This window comes from Somniosus microcephalus, unplaced genomic scaffold (assembly GCF_052327205.1).
Source record: "Somniosus microcephalus isolate GS21.2 unplaced genomic scaffold, FLI_Smic_1.0 unresolved_chr1, whole genome shotgun sequence".
Lineage (NCBI taxonomy): Eukaryota > Metazoa > Chordata > Chondrichthyes > Squaliformes > Somniosidae > Somniosus > Somniosus microcephalus.
The window spans coordinates 7,810,982-7,827,738 of record NW_028225179.1 but is presented as its reverse complement, the minus strand read 5'-3'; the positions used below and the strand labels follow the sequence as shown (position 1 = coordinate 7,827,738).

Here is a 16,757-nt window from a genome sequence, read left to right as displayed (position 1 = left end):
AATCCTAACCAATAACCACTAGCCCCAACCACTAACTCCAATCCTAACCAATAACCACCAGCCCCAATCACTTACCCGAATCCCAACCACTAACCCCAATCCAACCAATAACCACTAGCCCCAACCACTAACCCCAATCCTAACCAATAAACACTAACCCCAATCACTAACCCCAATCCTAACCAATAACCACTCGCCCCAACCACTAACCCCAATCCTAACCAATAACCACTAACCCCAATCCTAACCAATAACCACTAACCCCAATCACTAACCCCAATCCTAACCAATAACCACTGGCCCCAACCACTAACCCCAATCCTAACCAATAACCACTGGCCCCAACCACTAACCCCAATCCTACACCCTAACCCCAGCCCCTGACCAAGGATTATTGACAGGGATCAATGGAGGAGCTAAAGACCTGATAAAGGAAGTATTTGAAACAATTATCTCGATTAAAGAAATAGTGCAAGGTATGTTAGTAACAAGAGATTAAATCAAAGAGACCATCAAAATCAGCAATGACAATTACAAAGATCAGAACATTTCTAAGGCTGTCACATGCAGTATGTGTGGAGTTTTTTTTTTAATCGGATCCAAGAGATGTTAAATAATACAGAAAATAACAGATTTCAAATCTTATGCAATGTAGTTCTGTATAGGGGTGGTTCAAAGGAATTTCAGGTGAGTGTAAAGTGAGACACGACAGTTCAGTCTATGACACCCACAAGCCGTGTACACAAATAGAACAAGTTTGGGGTTTGATGTGGTAGAAGATGAGAACTGAAATAATCCAGAGTAAGAAAAGGCCCAAAAATGGAAGAGTCAGTAACAGAACATCAATTAGTCTCCTCTTATTATGGAGAAATCAAATATTAGACACACTGTGTGTTTGAAACAAAGCTGATTTATTTAATATTTGTCCAGAATATTAATCTCAAGCCCAGTTATTCTAGTTATTAACATCAGCAGAAACAAAGCCCAATTGTCAGAATGAACATGGTTCAGTCCTGGATGTGATTAACAGCAGCAATAACAGCAGAATCCAACCTCTGCAATCACTGGTGAACTCGCTGGTGTCTCAGCAGAGTGCATGACTGAGTGAATCCCTTCCCACACACGGAGCAGATGAATGGTTTCTCCCCAGTGTTAGTGCGTTGGTGTCTCAGCAGAGTGCATGACTGAGTGAATCCCTTCCCACACACGGAGCAGGTGAATGGTTTCTCCCCAGTGTGAGTGCGTTGGTGGGTCAGCAGAGTGCATGACTGAGTGAATCCCTTCCCACACACGGAGCAGGTGAATGGTTTCTCCCCAGTGTGAGTGCGTTGGTGGGTCAGCAGAGTGCATGACTGAGTGAATCCCTTCCCACACACGGAGCAGGTGAATGGTTTCTCCCCAGTGTGAGTGCGTTGGTGGGTCAGCAGAGTGCATGACTGAGTGAATCCCTTCCTACACATGGAGCAGGTGAATGGTCTCTCCCCAGTGTGAGTGCATTGGTGGGTCAGCAGAGTGCATGACTGAGTGAATCCCTTCCCACACACGGAGCAGGTGAATGGTTTCTCCCCAGTGTGAGTGCGTTGGTGGGTCAGCAGAGTGCATGACTGAGTGAATCCCTTCCTACACATGGAGCAGGTGAATGGTCTCTCCCCAGTGTGAGTGCATTGGTGGGTCAGCAGAGTGCATGACTGAGTGAATCCCTTCCCACACACGGAGCAGGTGAATGGTTTCTCCCCAGTGTGAGTGTGTTGGTGGGTCAGCAGAGTGCATGACTGAGTGAATCCCTTCCTACACACGGAGCAGATGAATGGTCTCTCCCCAGTGTGAGTGCGTTGGTGGGTCAGCAGAGTGCATGACTGAGTGAATCCCTTCCCACACAAGGAGCAGGTGAATGGTTTCTCCCCAGTGTGAACTTGCTGGTGATTAAGCAGGTTAGACTTCCAAGCGAAAACCTTCCCACAATAAGAGCAGGTGAAAGATCGCTCAGTGTGAACTCGCTGGTGTCTCAGCAGAGTGCATGACTGAGTGAATCCCTTCCCACACACGGAGCAGGTGAACGGTCTCTCCCCAGTGTGAGTGTGCTGGTGTCCCTTCAGATCCCCGGCGCTTTTAAAGCTCTTCCCACAATCAGGACACTGAAATGGTCTCTCATCAGTGTGAACGCGCTGGTGTCCCTTCAGATCCCCGGCGCTTTTAAAGCTCTTCCCACAGTCAGAACACTGAAATGGTCTCTCATCAGTGTGAACTCGCTGGTGTCCCTTCAGGTCCCTGTCGCTTTTAAAGCTCTTCCCACAGTCAGAACACTGAAATGGTCTCTCATCAGTGTGAACAAGCTGGTGTTCCTTCAGATCCCTGGCGCTTTTAAAGCTTTTCCCACAGTCAGAACATTGAAATGGTCTCTCCCCAGTGTGAACAAGCTGGTGTTGCTTCAGATGCCCGGGGCTTTTAAAGCTTTTCTCACAGTTAGGACACTGAAATGGTCTCTCATCAGTGTGAGCTCGCTGGTGTTGCTTCAGATCCCTGGCGCTTTTAAAGCTCTTCCCACAGTTAGGACACTGAAATGGTCTCTCATCAGTGTGAACAAGCTGGTGTCCCTTCAGATCCTCGGGGCTTTTAAAGCTCTTCCCACAGTTAGGACACTGAAATGGTCTCTCATCAGTGTGAACAAGCTGGTGTTGCTTCAGTTCCCTGGCGCGTTTAAAGCTTTTCCCACAGTTAGGACACTGAAATGGTCTCTCATCAGTGTGAACAAGCTGGTGTCCCTTCAGATCCTCGGGGCTTTTAAAGATCTTCCCACAGTTAGGACACTGAAATTGTCTCTTGTCAGTATGAGCTCGCTGGTGTCTTTGCAGTTGGGATGAACGAACAAATCCCTTTCCACACACGGAGCAGGTGAACGGCCTCTCATCTGTGTGAAATCGCTGGTGTCCCTTCAGATCCTGGGGGCTTTTAAAGCTCTTCCCACAGTCAGAACACTGAAATGGTCTCTCGTCAGTGTGAAGTCGCTGGTGTGTTTGCAGGTGGGATGAACGAACAAATCCCTTTCCACACACGGAGCAGGTGAATGGACAGTCCCTGGTGTGACTGCGTCATTGAATTTCTATTGCAGATGGGGAAATGACTCCCTTCCCACCATCCCCACCTTTACCCGGTTTCTCCCCGGTGTGACAGTGCACGTGTCTCGCCAGGTCAGGCGATCGGCTGAATCCGCGTCCACACACTGAACACGTGTGCAATTTGTCATCGCTGCGATCGCTGCTTTCTCTTTCCATGTGCAAAGGCCGATGATATTCAGGTCCTGATGAATCCAGCGCCTCTGTCAGATCTTGACGTGATGTTTGGTCTGAGCTTCCCGCCTGTAACTGCTCCACTTCTATAACCCTGTAAATTGAGATCAGAAAAGGATCAGAGACAAACTTTTGTTTAATTTTCCTCTTTCCGAACCTAGTGTCAGTGAAGCTGATTTTCAGGCCCCAGCTGCTGCACAGGTTGGCTGAAAGGATCAGCAGTAATGGCGGCTGTAATACCCACAAGCCCCGGCGCTGCAGAAAGCGCTCTGTTGACTCCGAGTCCCGTGCATGTGCTCATGGGCCCCGCGCTCTCCCTCCTGCTCCACAATTGCCCATCCCGATCAGTCCGCAACGCACATGCTGAGTGCACAAAACCCCGCGGTTGGAACATCGGCCGTGCATGTGGAGCCGCAACATCTGGTACACGTGCGCGGCTCAGGTGGAGGTGAGTCGGTGTTTCGCCTCAGCCGCCAGGGAGGTGCGCATGCACAGGACGATCCAAAACTCTTCCTGTCAGCAATCACTCCCTCGTTTCTTTAATAAAAACAGAAAATGCTGGAAATACTCAGCAGGTCAGGCAGCATCTGTGGAGAGAGAAACAGAGTTAACGTTTCAGGTCGATGACCTTTCGTCAGAACTGCTTGCTCTTTAGTGTCAGCTGTGACTCAGTTAGTAGCACTCTCGCCTCTGAGGCATAAGGTTGTGGGTTCAAGTCCCACTCCAGAGACTTGAGCACAAAAATCTAGGCTGACACTCCAGTGCAGTACTGAGGGAGTGCTGCACTGTCGGAGGTGCCGTCTTTCGGATGAGACGTTAAACTGTCTGCTCTCTCAGGTGGATGTAAAAGATCCCATGGCACAATTTCAAGAAAGACTTGCATTTATACAGTGCTTTCATGACCACCAGATGTCTTGAAGTGCTTTACAGCCAATGAAGTACTACAATGAAGTAGTCACTGTTGTAATGTGGGAAAGAGCAGGGGAGTTATCCCCAGTCTCCTAGCCAATGTTTATCTCTCAATCAACATAAAGATAGATTATCTGGTCATTATAACATTGCTGTTTGTGGGAGCTTGTTGTGTGCTAATTGACCGCCGCATTTCTTACAACAGTGACTACACTTCAAAAGTACTTAATTGGCTGTAAAACACTTTGGGACATCCGGTGGTGGTGAAAGGCGCAAGTCTTTCTTTCTTCACTGATCTCACCAGCGACCTCTTCTGACTGTTGGTTGATTGACATTACAAGAGGATTTGAGTACAGGATAAAGAAGTCTTACTCCAGTTATACAGGGCCTTGGTGAGACCACACCTGGAGTACTGTGTACAATTTTGGTCTCCTTACCTAAGGAAGGATATATTTGCCACAGAGGGAGTGCAACAAAGGTTCACGAGATTGATTCCTGGGATGGCGGGACTGTCGTATGAGAAGAGATTGAGTAAACTAGGCCTGTATTCTCTTGAATTCAGAAGAATGAGAGGGGATCTCATTGAAGCATACAAAATTATTACAGGGCTTGATAGGGTGGATGCTGGGAGAATGTTTCCCTTGGCTGGGGAGTCTAGAACCAGGGGCCACAGTCTCAGGATAAAGGGTCGGCCATTCAGGACTGAGATGAGAAGAAATTTCTTCACTTAGAGGGTGGTGAATCTTTGGAATTCTCTACCCCAGAGGGCTGTGGAGCTCAGTCATTGGGTATATTCAAAACAGAAGTCGATAGATTTTTGACCAGTAAGGGCGTCAAGGGATATGGCAATAGGGCCGGTGAATGGAGTTGAGGCAGAAGATCAGCCATGATCTCATTTAATGGCGGAGCAGGCTCGAGGGGCTGAATGGCCCTCTCCTGCTCCTATGTAAAGAACTAGATGCAATATCTCCAAGTTTGCAGACGACACAAAGCTGGGTGGGCGTGTGTGCTGTGAGGAGGATGCCGAGAAACTCCAGTATGATTTGGACAGGTTGGGTGATTGGGCAGATGCATGGCAGATGCAGTATAATGTGGATAAATGTGAGGTTATCCACTTTGGTGGCAAAAACAGGAAGGCAGATTATTACCTGAACGGCAATAGATTGGGAGGAGGGGAAGTGCAACGAGACCTGGGTGTCCTTGTGCACCAGTTGCTGAAGGTAAGCATGCAGGTGCAGCAGGTGGTTAAGAAGGCAAATGGTATGTTGGCCTTCGTAGCGAGAGGGTTTGAGTACAGGAGCAAGGATGTCTTGCTGCAGTTGTACAGGGCCTTGGTGAGACCACACCTTGAGTATTGTGTGCAGTTTTGGTCGCCTTATCTGAGGAAGAATGTTCTTGCCATGGAGGGAGTGCAGCGAAGATTCACCAGACTGATACCTGGGATGGCAGGAATGACGTATGAGGAGAGATTGGGTTGATTGGGCTTATATTCGCTGGAGTTTAGAAGAATGAGAGGGAATCTCATTGAAACTTATAAAATCCTAACAGGACTAGACAGACTAGATGCAGGAAGGATGTTCCCGATGGTCGGGGAAGTCCAAACCAGGGGTCACAGTCTAAGGATAAGGGGTAAGCCATTTAAGACAGAGATGAGGAGGAATTTCTTCACCCAGAGAGTGGTGAACCTGTGGAATTCTCTACCACAGAAGGCAGTTGAGGCCAATTCATTAAATATATTCAAGAAGGAGTTAGATATATTTCTTAAGGCTAAAGGGATCAAGGGATATGGGGAGAAGGCAGGGACAGGGTACTGAGTTTGGATGATCAGTCATGATCTCATGGAATGGGGAGCAGGCTCGAGGGGCTGAATGGCCTACTCATGCTGCTATCTTCTATGTTTCAATGGTTATCCCTCAATTAAGATAACAAAATGATAGATTATCAGATTGCTGTTTGTGGGAGCTTGCTGTGCACTAATTGACTGCTGTGTTTCTTACAACAGTGACAACACTTCAAAAGTACTTCATTGGCTATAAAGCGCTTTGGGACGTCTGGTGGTGGTGAAAGGCGCTATATAAATGCAAGTCTTTCTTCCTTCACTGGTCTTACCAGTGACCTCTGCTGGCTGACGGTTGATTGACAGCTGAGAGCCCGCGCATGCGCAGGCGGGACGGCGGTTTCGGTCGAGTCCGGCACAGCGACCCCTCCCGGTCACCAAGGGTAATAACCGCGCATGCCCAAAGTAGACCAACCCCCTTCCCCCACTCGGAGCTGCGCCTGCGCACTCGGATCCTGTCGGACGGAGTTGGCGCGGGGCATTCGGGGAAGGGCACTGGGACCCTGAAGCCCCGCCCACTCCCTGTGCTGCAGGTGGAACCGGCCGGTCTTTCCTCCACCAAGATGGCAGCGCGTAGCCCGGGCCTATCACCGAGAAAAAGCCTCACCGCTGCCGTCCGGCGGAACACAGACTGAGCCGCTGGATCTCATTCAGGCCTGAGGCCGTTCTCCAACTTTATAAACCCTGCAGTGTGGCCTACCCGCAGTTTATTAATCTCCCGACTCCGCTCCCGCCGACCTGCAGCTCTGCCCGGCGACCGCGCGAGAATTTCTTTGTGAAGTTGGTGAGGGACACGTGACCCGGGCCCATGGCCTGATTGATGGGAGCTTCCGACCAATAGGGAGCGAGCAGGGCGGGGCTGGAGGAGCGAGCCGGCGGCGGGTCCTCCAACCAATCGGGGAGCCCGAGGGGCGCGACTAGCGCCGACTGATTGTCTGATCCGCAGGGCAGCGAGTTTCTCCAGTCCCTTGTTCAGGGCCCGGGGCCAGGGGAGGCTGTGGGCCTTTATTCCCCGCATTGGACACAAGGCTCTGTCTCACAACACACTGGCTCAGGTTTTAATACAGACATTTTAAATTCATCAATAAAATCAGATAAACCCCGTGCTTCTGTGGAACAAACTTTCTAATATTTTATAGAATCATAGAATGGTTACAGCACAGAAGGAGGCCATTTGGCCCGTTGAGCCTGCTCCGCCATTCAATAAGATCATGGCTGATCATCTGAACTCAGTACCCTGTTCCTGCCTTCTCGCCATATCCCTTGATCCCTTTTGCCTTAAGAAATATATCTAACTCCTTCTTGAATATATTTAATGATACTTATCCAATTCCCTTTTGAAAGCCGTGATTGAATCTGCCTCCACCACCCTTTCAGGCAGTGCATTCCAGATCCTAACCACTCGCTGCATAAATTTTTTTTCCTCATGTCGCTTTTGGTTCTTCTGCCAATCACCTTAAATGTGTGTCCTCTGGTTCTCGACCCTTCCACCAATGGGAACAGTGTCTCTCTATCTACTCTGTCCAGACCCCTCATGATTTTGAACACCTCCATCAAATCTCCTCTCAATCTTCTCTGCTCTAAGGAGAACAACCCCAGCTTTTCCAGTCTATCCACGTAACTGAAGTCCCTCATCCCTGGAACCATTCTTGTAAATCTTTTCTGCACCCTCTCTAAGGCCTTGACATCCTTCATAAAGTGCGGTGCCCAGAATTGGACACAATTCACCAGTTGAGGTCGAACCACTGTTTTTCAAGGTTCACCATCACTTCCTTGCTTTTGGACTCTCTGCCTCTATTTATTAAGCCCAGGATCCCGTATGCTTTTTTAACTGTTTTCCCAACCTGCCCTGCCACCTTCAATGATTTGTGCACACATGCCCCCAGGTCTCTCTGTTCATGCACCCACTTTCGAACTGCACCCTTTAGTTTATATTGCCTCTCCTCATTCTTCCTACCAAAATGTACCACTTCGCACTTTTCTGCATTAAATTTCATCGGCCACGTGTCCGTCCATTCCACCAGCCTATCTACGTCCTCTTGATGTCTGTCACTATCCTCCTCACTGTTCACTATACTTCCAAGTTTTGTGACATCTGCAAATTTTGAAATTGTGTCCTGTACACCCAAGTCCAAGTCATTAATATATATATCAAGAAAAGCAGTGGTCCTAGTATCGACCCCTGGGGAACACCACTGTGTACCTTCCTCTAGTCCGAAACACAACCGGTCACCACTACTCTCTGTTTTCTGTCACTTTGCCAATTTCATATCCATGTTGCCACTGTCCCTTTTATTCCATGGCCTTCAACTTTGCTGGTAATCCTATTATGTGGCACTTTGTCGAACGCCTTTTGGAAATCCATGTACACCACATCAACCGCAGTGCCCTCATCAACCCTCTCTGTTACCTCATCAAAAAACTCAATCAGAATCAGAGCGGCCGGGCCCAGCGGACATGCGGCCAGGGCCCCGGCACCAGGAAACCCAGGGTGCAGCGCCTCCCCCATCCGAGCCGCTGCTTCCCGGTTTCTTCAGCTGGTTCCACTGAGTCCGACTCAGGTCAAAGGACAGGAGCCAGGCTCCCAGAATGGCCGGCGGCCCCGGGGAGCATGCGCACTCTCAGCGGGGAAATCAGTGCATTGGATGGAGTGGATTCTGGGGCGTGGTGAATTGTGGGTGCTGCGGCCACCATTAGTCAGCTGCTGTCGGGAAGAGTTTTATTGCAGGCTGACGGAAGTCAGTCCCTGGCCGCCTGTGTAGGTCTTTTTGCTGCTTCATTTTGAGCTGGAGTGGAGATGGAGGAGAAGCTGCTGGGTTTAACCCCCAGTACTTCTGAGCCCAGGAGGACCCAACAATTTCCAATGTGAGACTGTCAAGGGAGGTGGATTCTGGGGGAGATTAGGTTGTTAAACAGACACTGTCCCTACAATGTAAAAGAGTATTGTTTTAGGAACAAGTATTTCTGTAGAGGCTTTTAATCCAGTTTACATCTACAGATTTGCTTTAATTCATTCTTGGGATGTGGGCGTCGCTCGCAAGAGCAGCAAATATGGCCAATCCCCAGTTGCCCATTGAGAAGGGGGTGGTGAGTCGCCTTCTTGAACTCCTGCAGTCCGTGTGGTGAAGGTACTCCCACAATGTTGTTCGGTAAGGAGTTCGAGGATTTTGACCCAGCAACGATGAATATGTCTTAAGTCAGGATGGTGTGTGACTTGGAGAGTAACTTGGAGATGATGGTGCTCCCATGCAACAGCTGCCCTTGTCCTTCTAGGTGGTGAAGGTTGTGGGTTTTGGATGTTCTATCAAAGTTCTGGTCGAGTTGCAGATGTATAAAATCCATCTCCTTCGCCCCCCTCCCCCTCCCACCTCTCTCTCTCTCCTCCCATAGAGGCCAGAGTCGTGTGTAGGCCCAGGCCAGGTGGTGGATTCCCTTCCCTGAGGGACATTAGTGAACCAGTTGGATTTTTATGACAATCCAGCAGCTTTCATGGTCACTTTTTTCTAGTGCCGGCCCCACAAATGACCAGATTCATTAAACTCAGTTTCACAATCTGGCTTTGGTTTCTTGTGGGTTCTGTCTCACACTCCCCGTTTTAAAGTAATTTTACAGGGTATTAGAAGGGGAGGAATTTACAGATGGTAAGCTCAAACCAAACATCACGCCAAGATCTGACAGAGTCACTTGACTCATCGTATCTGAATATCACTGGCCTCTGAACATGGAAGCAAAAAGCACCGTTCACAGCGGGGAGAAACCGTACACGTGTTCTGTGTGTGGACGAGGCTTCAGCCAATCCTTTGGCCTATCAACACACAAGTGCATTCACACTGGAGAGAGGCCATTCACCTGCTCTGAGTGTGGGAAGGGATTCACTAATTCATCTCACCTACTGAGACACCAGCGAGTTCACACTGGTGAGAGGCAGTTCACCTGCTCGGTGTGTGGGAAGGGATTCACTCAGTCATCCAACCTGCTGAATCATCAGCGCGCTCACACTGATGAGAGACCTTTTAAATGCCTGGACTGTGGGAAGTGATATAAAAGTTCCTGGGAACTGACGTACCATCAACGTGTTCACACTGACGAGAGGCCGCTCAGGTGTTCTCACTGCGGGACTGGGTTCAGGCGATCATCTGAACACACTGTCCATCAGCGCACTCAGACCGGGGAGAGGCCATTCACCTGCTCCGTGTGTGGGAAGGGATTCACTCAGTCATCCACCCTGCTGAGACACCAGCCAGTTCACAAGTGACTGCAGGGGTCGGATTCTGCTGTTATTGCTGCTGTTAATCACATCCAGGACTGAACCATGTTCATTCTGACAATTGGGTTTTGTTTCTGCTGATGTTAATAACCCCTATAACTGGGCTGGAGTTCAATATTCTGGATAAATGTCAAATAAACCAGCTTTGTTTTAAACACATTGTTGTAGATTTTCTTCTTTCCCACCTGAGTGTTCAGCATCACCTGGCTGGAGCTCAGAAAGGACAATCCGGGGGAGGATCGTACAGTGGGAACAGAACTCTAGCCTGCACACAGTCCTTCAGGGCCACACTGAGAGGGGCAAACGGCACTTTGATCTTTCTTGTCTCTCTTCACTGACAGCAAAGTTGCCGTGCGGGTTAATCTCGAGGCGTGTGAGAAACGTGTCCCAGCCACTCTCTGCCATGATTCAGAGCTCCTAGGCATGGAACAGAAGGCTCCTTCAGGAATGTACCCCAGTGCTTTTTTTTTCAATGGCCTTATTAACCTGTGTCGCTACTTTTAGTGATTTGTGTATCTGTATCCCTGGATCCCTCTGCTCCTCCAGCCCATTTAGACTCTTAAGAGGAAAAATTCGGTGATGCCCCCTTTGGGTTGCCAACGTCGCCGGGGCTAATTTTAGCCCCCCAAAAAAGTTAGCGCCCCTGTGCATTAATTTCAGTGGTAGTGCCCCAGGCAGGAGGCAGGGTGCTACTGGAAGCGCTCCCCTCCCTCTTGAGCCGCTACCAGTGAATTTCACGGCACTTCATGCAACAGCGCCATGCCCGTCGGCACATAGCACCGCGTCATAGCAGACCTCCCGCCCTGATTAAAGGGGAGGGGCCTAGTGCTGCGCACACCAGGGCCCTGCTGGACCACCGGGGAGCGGGGTGTCGGATCAAGAGGAGCGCTGGGCTGAGCGATCGCGGCCGGCACCCCGAAGAAGGTGAAGGGGGCAGGTGCTGGCAGTCGGCCAAAATAAAAAGTTGCCACCCGACACCTGCCCTTTAAGTGGCACCGCCGTGGCTGCAGGATCGGCCCCTGACCCTGTCGGACATATCGTCCAGCGATAGGTCAGGGGTCACAGCCCAAGTTTGCAGCCGGGGTGCTGCGCACGATGATGACGACATTGCCAGCGGTGCAGTGCCACGGGGCGCTACCGGCTACCGCCGCTGCTAACCTCCCGCTGAATATCACAGGAGGCACAAAGCAACCCAATTTCACCCCCTTGTCCAAATAGTGTGTGGCCTCCTTATTCTTCCCACCAAAACACACCACCTCACACTGACCTATAGTGAAATTCATTAACACACCGCCTCACACTGATCTATAGTGAAATTCATTAACACACCGCCTCACACTGATCTATCATGAAATTCATTAACACACCACCTCACACTGATCTATAGTGAAATTCATTAACACACCACCTCACACTGATCTAGTGAAATTCATTAACACACCACCTCACACTGATCTATCGTGAAATTCATTAACACACCACCTCACACTGATCTATTGTGAAATTCATTAATACACCACCTCACACTGATCGACAGTGAAATTCATTTGCCAATTACATGCCCATTGTGAAATTTATTAATGTCTTCTTGCATTTTTTCTTCCTCAGAATTAACTGTACCTCCCAATTTGGTGTTATCGACAAACTTTGAAATTGTTCTTCTGATTCCCGAGTCCAAATCGTTTATGTAAATGGTGAACAACAGTGAGCCCAGCGCTGATCCCTGTGGAACACCACTTCCCATCTTTTGCCCGTCTGAGTAGCTACTCCCAACCCCTACTCTCTGTTTTCTAACCAGCTTGCTATCCATAAATGGTATGTAAGATCGACAAGATGACCCAGGTCAGGCCGTGTGGAATGAAGGGCCTGGCAGCAGAATGGATGGAAAGATGGCTACAAAACAGAAATCAGAGGGTTGGAGTTAAGGGAAGTTTGTAGCGATCTTTCCATCCATTCTGTTGCCTGGCCCTTGACTACACACGGCCTGACTGTGGTCAACTTGTAGACCGTACATACTGCAGACACAGTGCACCAGTGGTGGAGGGGGTGGATATTGAGTCCTGTGGCAGGGGCACTGATGAAGTGGATTTCTCTGTCCGTGAGTTTTGAGGCATTGCAAGTGGCGTTTTTCACCACTTTCCACCTTTAAAAAAACCTTGCTGCCAGTTTATTAAAGCCATTAAAGCTGCTCGGGTGGGACACACCAATAAATGAGGCCTTGTAAGTTTCCCTCAGAATGACAGGCCTGAACTCAAGTTAGAAAACATTTAGCAATTAAACCAGACTGGGCGGGGCCTGAGTTGTGAGTTAGTAATGGAAAATTGGTGGCCAGCGTACTTTACACCAGGGCTGAGGACCCGGGTACTCGGGTTTCTGTATCATTTATTGATTAATTTAGTTTATTGCCCAATCTCAATCAGACTGGCGGGTCATCTTGCTGTCTGACGGAGGTGAGGTTCCCCAGTGGAGGGCTTTCTATGCGGGGGTCCTTCCCTGCACCATTGGGGATCTGGGGTGGAGACTGTTGCAGGGAGTTGTCGTGTGCAACAGTTTTTTAATTCCTTTCCAGACTCCAAGGCCAGATGTGTTTTTTGCGGCCTAGAGGAGTCCCCGGGTCGTGTATATATTCAGTGTGAGAGGTTGCAGCCCTGTATAGTTCCCTGAAGGGGCTGCTCCTCAGCTCTTGGTTACACTTTAGCCCCACACTCCTAATCTTTGTCCGCCTGGTGCGGAGGGGGGTGGGTAAGTTGGAGGATCTGCTGTTGGACCTGCTCTTGGGCCTGGTGAAAACAGCAATTTGTAGGTCCAGAATGGGCGGGGTCCATGGGGGGTCACTCTGGCTGCCTGCCTCTCTCTCGTGGTCTTGTCCCTGCCCGGGTGGCCCTGGAGAGGGAGCAGGCGGTGTCCACCAGTTCAATTGATACCTTCCTTGACCGGTGGACACGGAAGGTATCAAAATGCGATAATCGATCCTCACAATCACATTGTGATGTAATTATTAATTGTGTGTCTGTCACAAATCCATTTCTTCTATTTTGATACAAAAGTTCTACTAGACATGTTAAACTACTAGTTATTTAATCAGGGCTGCAGCTGCTGAAAGGTTGACTGTACTGAGGTTTGTGGCCAGACCGGGCAGACATGTTGTTCTGAAGTCTGATGTCTCACACCTGAAGAGTCTGTTTATGTCGTGTTGTAATGACCTTTTTGTAAAGTCTGTGGGTTGTGCAGTTAATTACGACACAGACTTCAGGAGTAACATACAACAGGACTTTACTATTCGAAGGTCAGGGCGAATCTGCCCTATAAATCATGCCACAGCACTTATATACCGGTGTGGTCACCGTCGGTATTACCGTATACAGAAGCCAAACAAGTAGTGCCACACCTAAAATAGTTCTCTTAAAGGTGAACGGTTACATACAATAGTCTCTTAAAGGTAGACGGTTACATACACTACAATCCTCCCTTTTTAGCTTACAACATACGTATTCCCCATTAAACATAACATATATTCAACTTCATGTAAAACAATTTACAGATATAGGCCTAGAAATTCAGTGCCCTTAGCGCCGATTTTGAGGCGCTAGAGGGCCTAGCGCTGCAATTGGCGCCGGCGCCGAAATTGCCTGGGGCCCTTCCGCCGCGGTAGACCGGTAGCGCTGCGCCGGCACCGATGACGTCATCGGTGTGCGCAGTGTCCCGGTTGCCATGCCGACAGGCCCCAGCGCCGAAATTCAGTTGCGGCCGCCTCGCCCGTGGCAGCCGCAACTAAGACTCTGGCAACAGAGTCTTACATGACTTTGCGCTGGCGCATTAAAGGCCCCGCGGCGGCCGGCCGCTTTCCCGCCGGCCGCCTGGCCGCAGCTCCCTCCCCGGACTTCCCCCCCCACCCCCCGGCGGAACAGAAGCAAGCCCGGCACTTGTCTGAGGTGCCGGGCTCATTTTTACAATGATTTTCGCGGGCCGCGGCCGGGTGCAGGCAGCTCCTCCTTAAGGGAAGGAGGAGGCCTGCACTTCCCGAACCTGCCGCACCGCAGCGGGTGCCGCAGCGCTGGAATAGCGCCGATATTCAGCGCGTAGCGCCAGTTTTCAGGCGCAAACAGCTCTCAGCAGCGCCGGCAGCCGTTTGGGTGCAGAACTATTGAATTTTTGGCCCGCCCAGCGCGACTTAGCTCCGGCACTAACTTCCGGCGCTAAAGCCGTCGCTGCGCCAAAACCCAATTTCTAGGCCATAGTCTCTGTGGAAAACAGTTCACAGGTTCAGTCTCTGTGGGAACAGTTCACAGATTCAGTCTCTGGTCTTGACTCGGTCCGAACAACATCTCTGTGGTGTAGCCGGTTCACATTGCTAGTGTGACTCATCCAATAGTCTTTCCCTTGACGTAACAGCTTGAACTTCCGTCCTGCTGAACAAGCAGTGCTGACTTTTACAAACAGCTGGACTGCCTTAGTAATTTTTCCCTACTTTCCCATTAGAAGTGATAATGATTTAGCTGGTTATCATCTTCGGCTTCGTCTTTTCCTTTTTTGCTTCTTGGAGACTCTCGGGGCTCCCTTCTCAGCTGCCAGCTGTAGCGCCACCATCTCCCTATGTTCCTTAGACTTTAAGTGCTTCATCCTGATTTCTGCACTTTGGGAGTTTTCATCACAAGCTGAGCAGACCAAGTCCTCGTAATATTCCGTGTCACTCAACAGGTCATGGTAATATTCGGTGTCATCCTGAGCTAGTCACAGAAATCACAGAAATCACAGAAACCCCACAGTGCAGATAGAGACCATTTCGGCCCATCGAGCCTGCACCGACACATATCCCACCCGATCCCCATAACCCCTACACCAACACATATCCCACCCTATCCCCGTAACCCCACGTATTTAATCCCCCTAACACTAAGGATCAATCCACCACTATGCCACCGTGCTGCCCTAGTCTAGCGAGAGGGCCTGCTACTTCTTCCTTACCCAACTGGACGTTAGCCGACTGTTGTTCCCTCCCTAGACATCTTTCCTGAAGGGACTTCTTCATGCGTTCATAGTCATCCCGCTCTTCCTGGGTTTCCTGCAAATCCTTCACTAAGGACCTCATTTGTGATTTCAATACTTCCCCTTCCATCGGGGATTGACTGATCGGGCTATTCAATCCTTCTACTGGAGCAGCTGTTTCAACATGCTGTTGTTCACATAGACGTGATTCAGCGTACTTTTGGCATCCCAGTAAAATCTGTGTTGCAACCTCAGCTATTTCCATAACTTTTGAGAGCTCCGAACTCCTTCCCTTTGAAGATTGAAGCTCATGTTCAGATTGTTCCCATTGCAGAGTCTTGTCCCTCAGCATATGAAGGATTTGGCTGACCGTTAACTCTTCCACGGGAACACTGTGGATCAGAGTCTTCTCCATGTCATCCACCTTTTCCTCCAATGCTTTCACCTTCTTTTCCTCTTGTACTTTGGCTTTCAGCGCTCGGAGAAGTTGCGCCTTGATGCTCTCTAGCTCATGTTCAGGGGCCATTCTTACAGTCTCTGTGTTTCTTACAGTTTCCTTTTCTTCCACTGAAAGGATTCCCAGTTGAATCTGTTCTTCAAGTTGTTGAACCTCGGTCATTGCCGCTTCATATTTGTCTTGGGTTTCCTTCAATATTTTTATGAGTTCTTGGACATCTTGTCTTTCAGGTTCTGCCATGTCTTTCACCTTTAATTTCTCATCTATGGATGGAACTTCTACCGATGAGTCTGTCTTGGCCTTGAGCTCATCAAGAATTTCCTGCAGCCTTTGGACATCTTGCTCATGTTCAACCTTTAGTTGCTCGTATGCTTCTACTGAAACTAGCTTTTCGGAGGTTGCCGAGTTAACCCCCTCCAGAATTATAGCCTGGGCCTGTTCATACTGTTCTTTCAACTTCTCACACTCTGCTTGTAAGGAGTCGTAGAGAAGAACTGGAATAAAATCCTGGCTTCCTGAAGATTCCTCTTCATTTGCTTCTTTCGCAATTTTCTGTTGGAGTTCAGCCAAGGCTGCTATGCTATCTGCCTCTCGAACTCTCACTGCCATCAAATCTTCTTTATTCTTGCAGTCTATCTCAGCCATTTTCCCTTTACTTTCATTTAACTGAGTGAGTAGTCCCTTATTCTGGGCTGAGAGATATTGCACCTTCTCCTGTAGACCATTGCACTCCTTCTCTGCTCGACATAGCTGGTTACTGCTGATTTGGTTCTGTGTTTCAAGTTCCAACATCCTTTGCTTAGCTTCTTTCAGTTTCGCCCCTATAAGCTCCTCTTGCAACATGGCCACATTATTCCCATCAGGTAAAGAAGCGTTTCTCTTTTCTATGTCCAAGATTTTTTTCTGCATCTCTTTAAGTGCACATTGCGATTCAGCTTCTCTTAACCTTGCCTGCACTAGCTCCGTCTCCAATTGCAGAACAAAATCCTCAGTGTAGCGTGGTTTGCCTTTATG

At 49.3% G+C, this 16,757-nt stretch overlaps 1 pseudogene across 1 annotated transcript in view; it reads right to left on the bottom strand.

Moving 5' to 3' along the window:
* Positions 1–900: 900 nt before the first annotated feature.
* The window catches only part of LOC147093380 (uncharacterized), a 91,921-nt pseudogene continuing 76,064 nt past the window's right edge, over positions 901–16,757 (bottom strand). Inside the window, exons 2-3 of the transcript XR_015074697.1 lie at positions 2,835–3,381; positions 901–2,669 (exon numbers count right to left, since the gene is read on the bottom strand). The product of XR_015074697.1 is annotated as an uncharacterized LOC147093380 (transcript). The remainder of the gene's footprint in view (positions 2,670–2,834; positions 3,382–16,757) is intronic.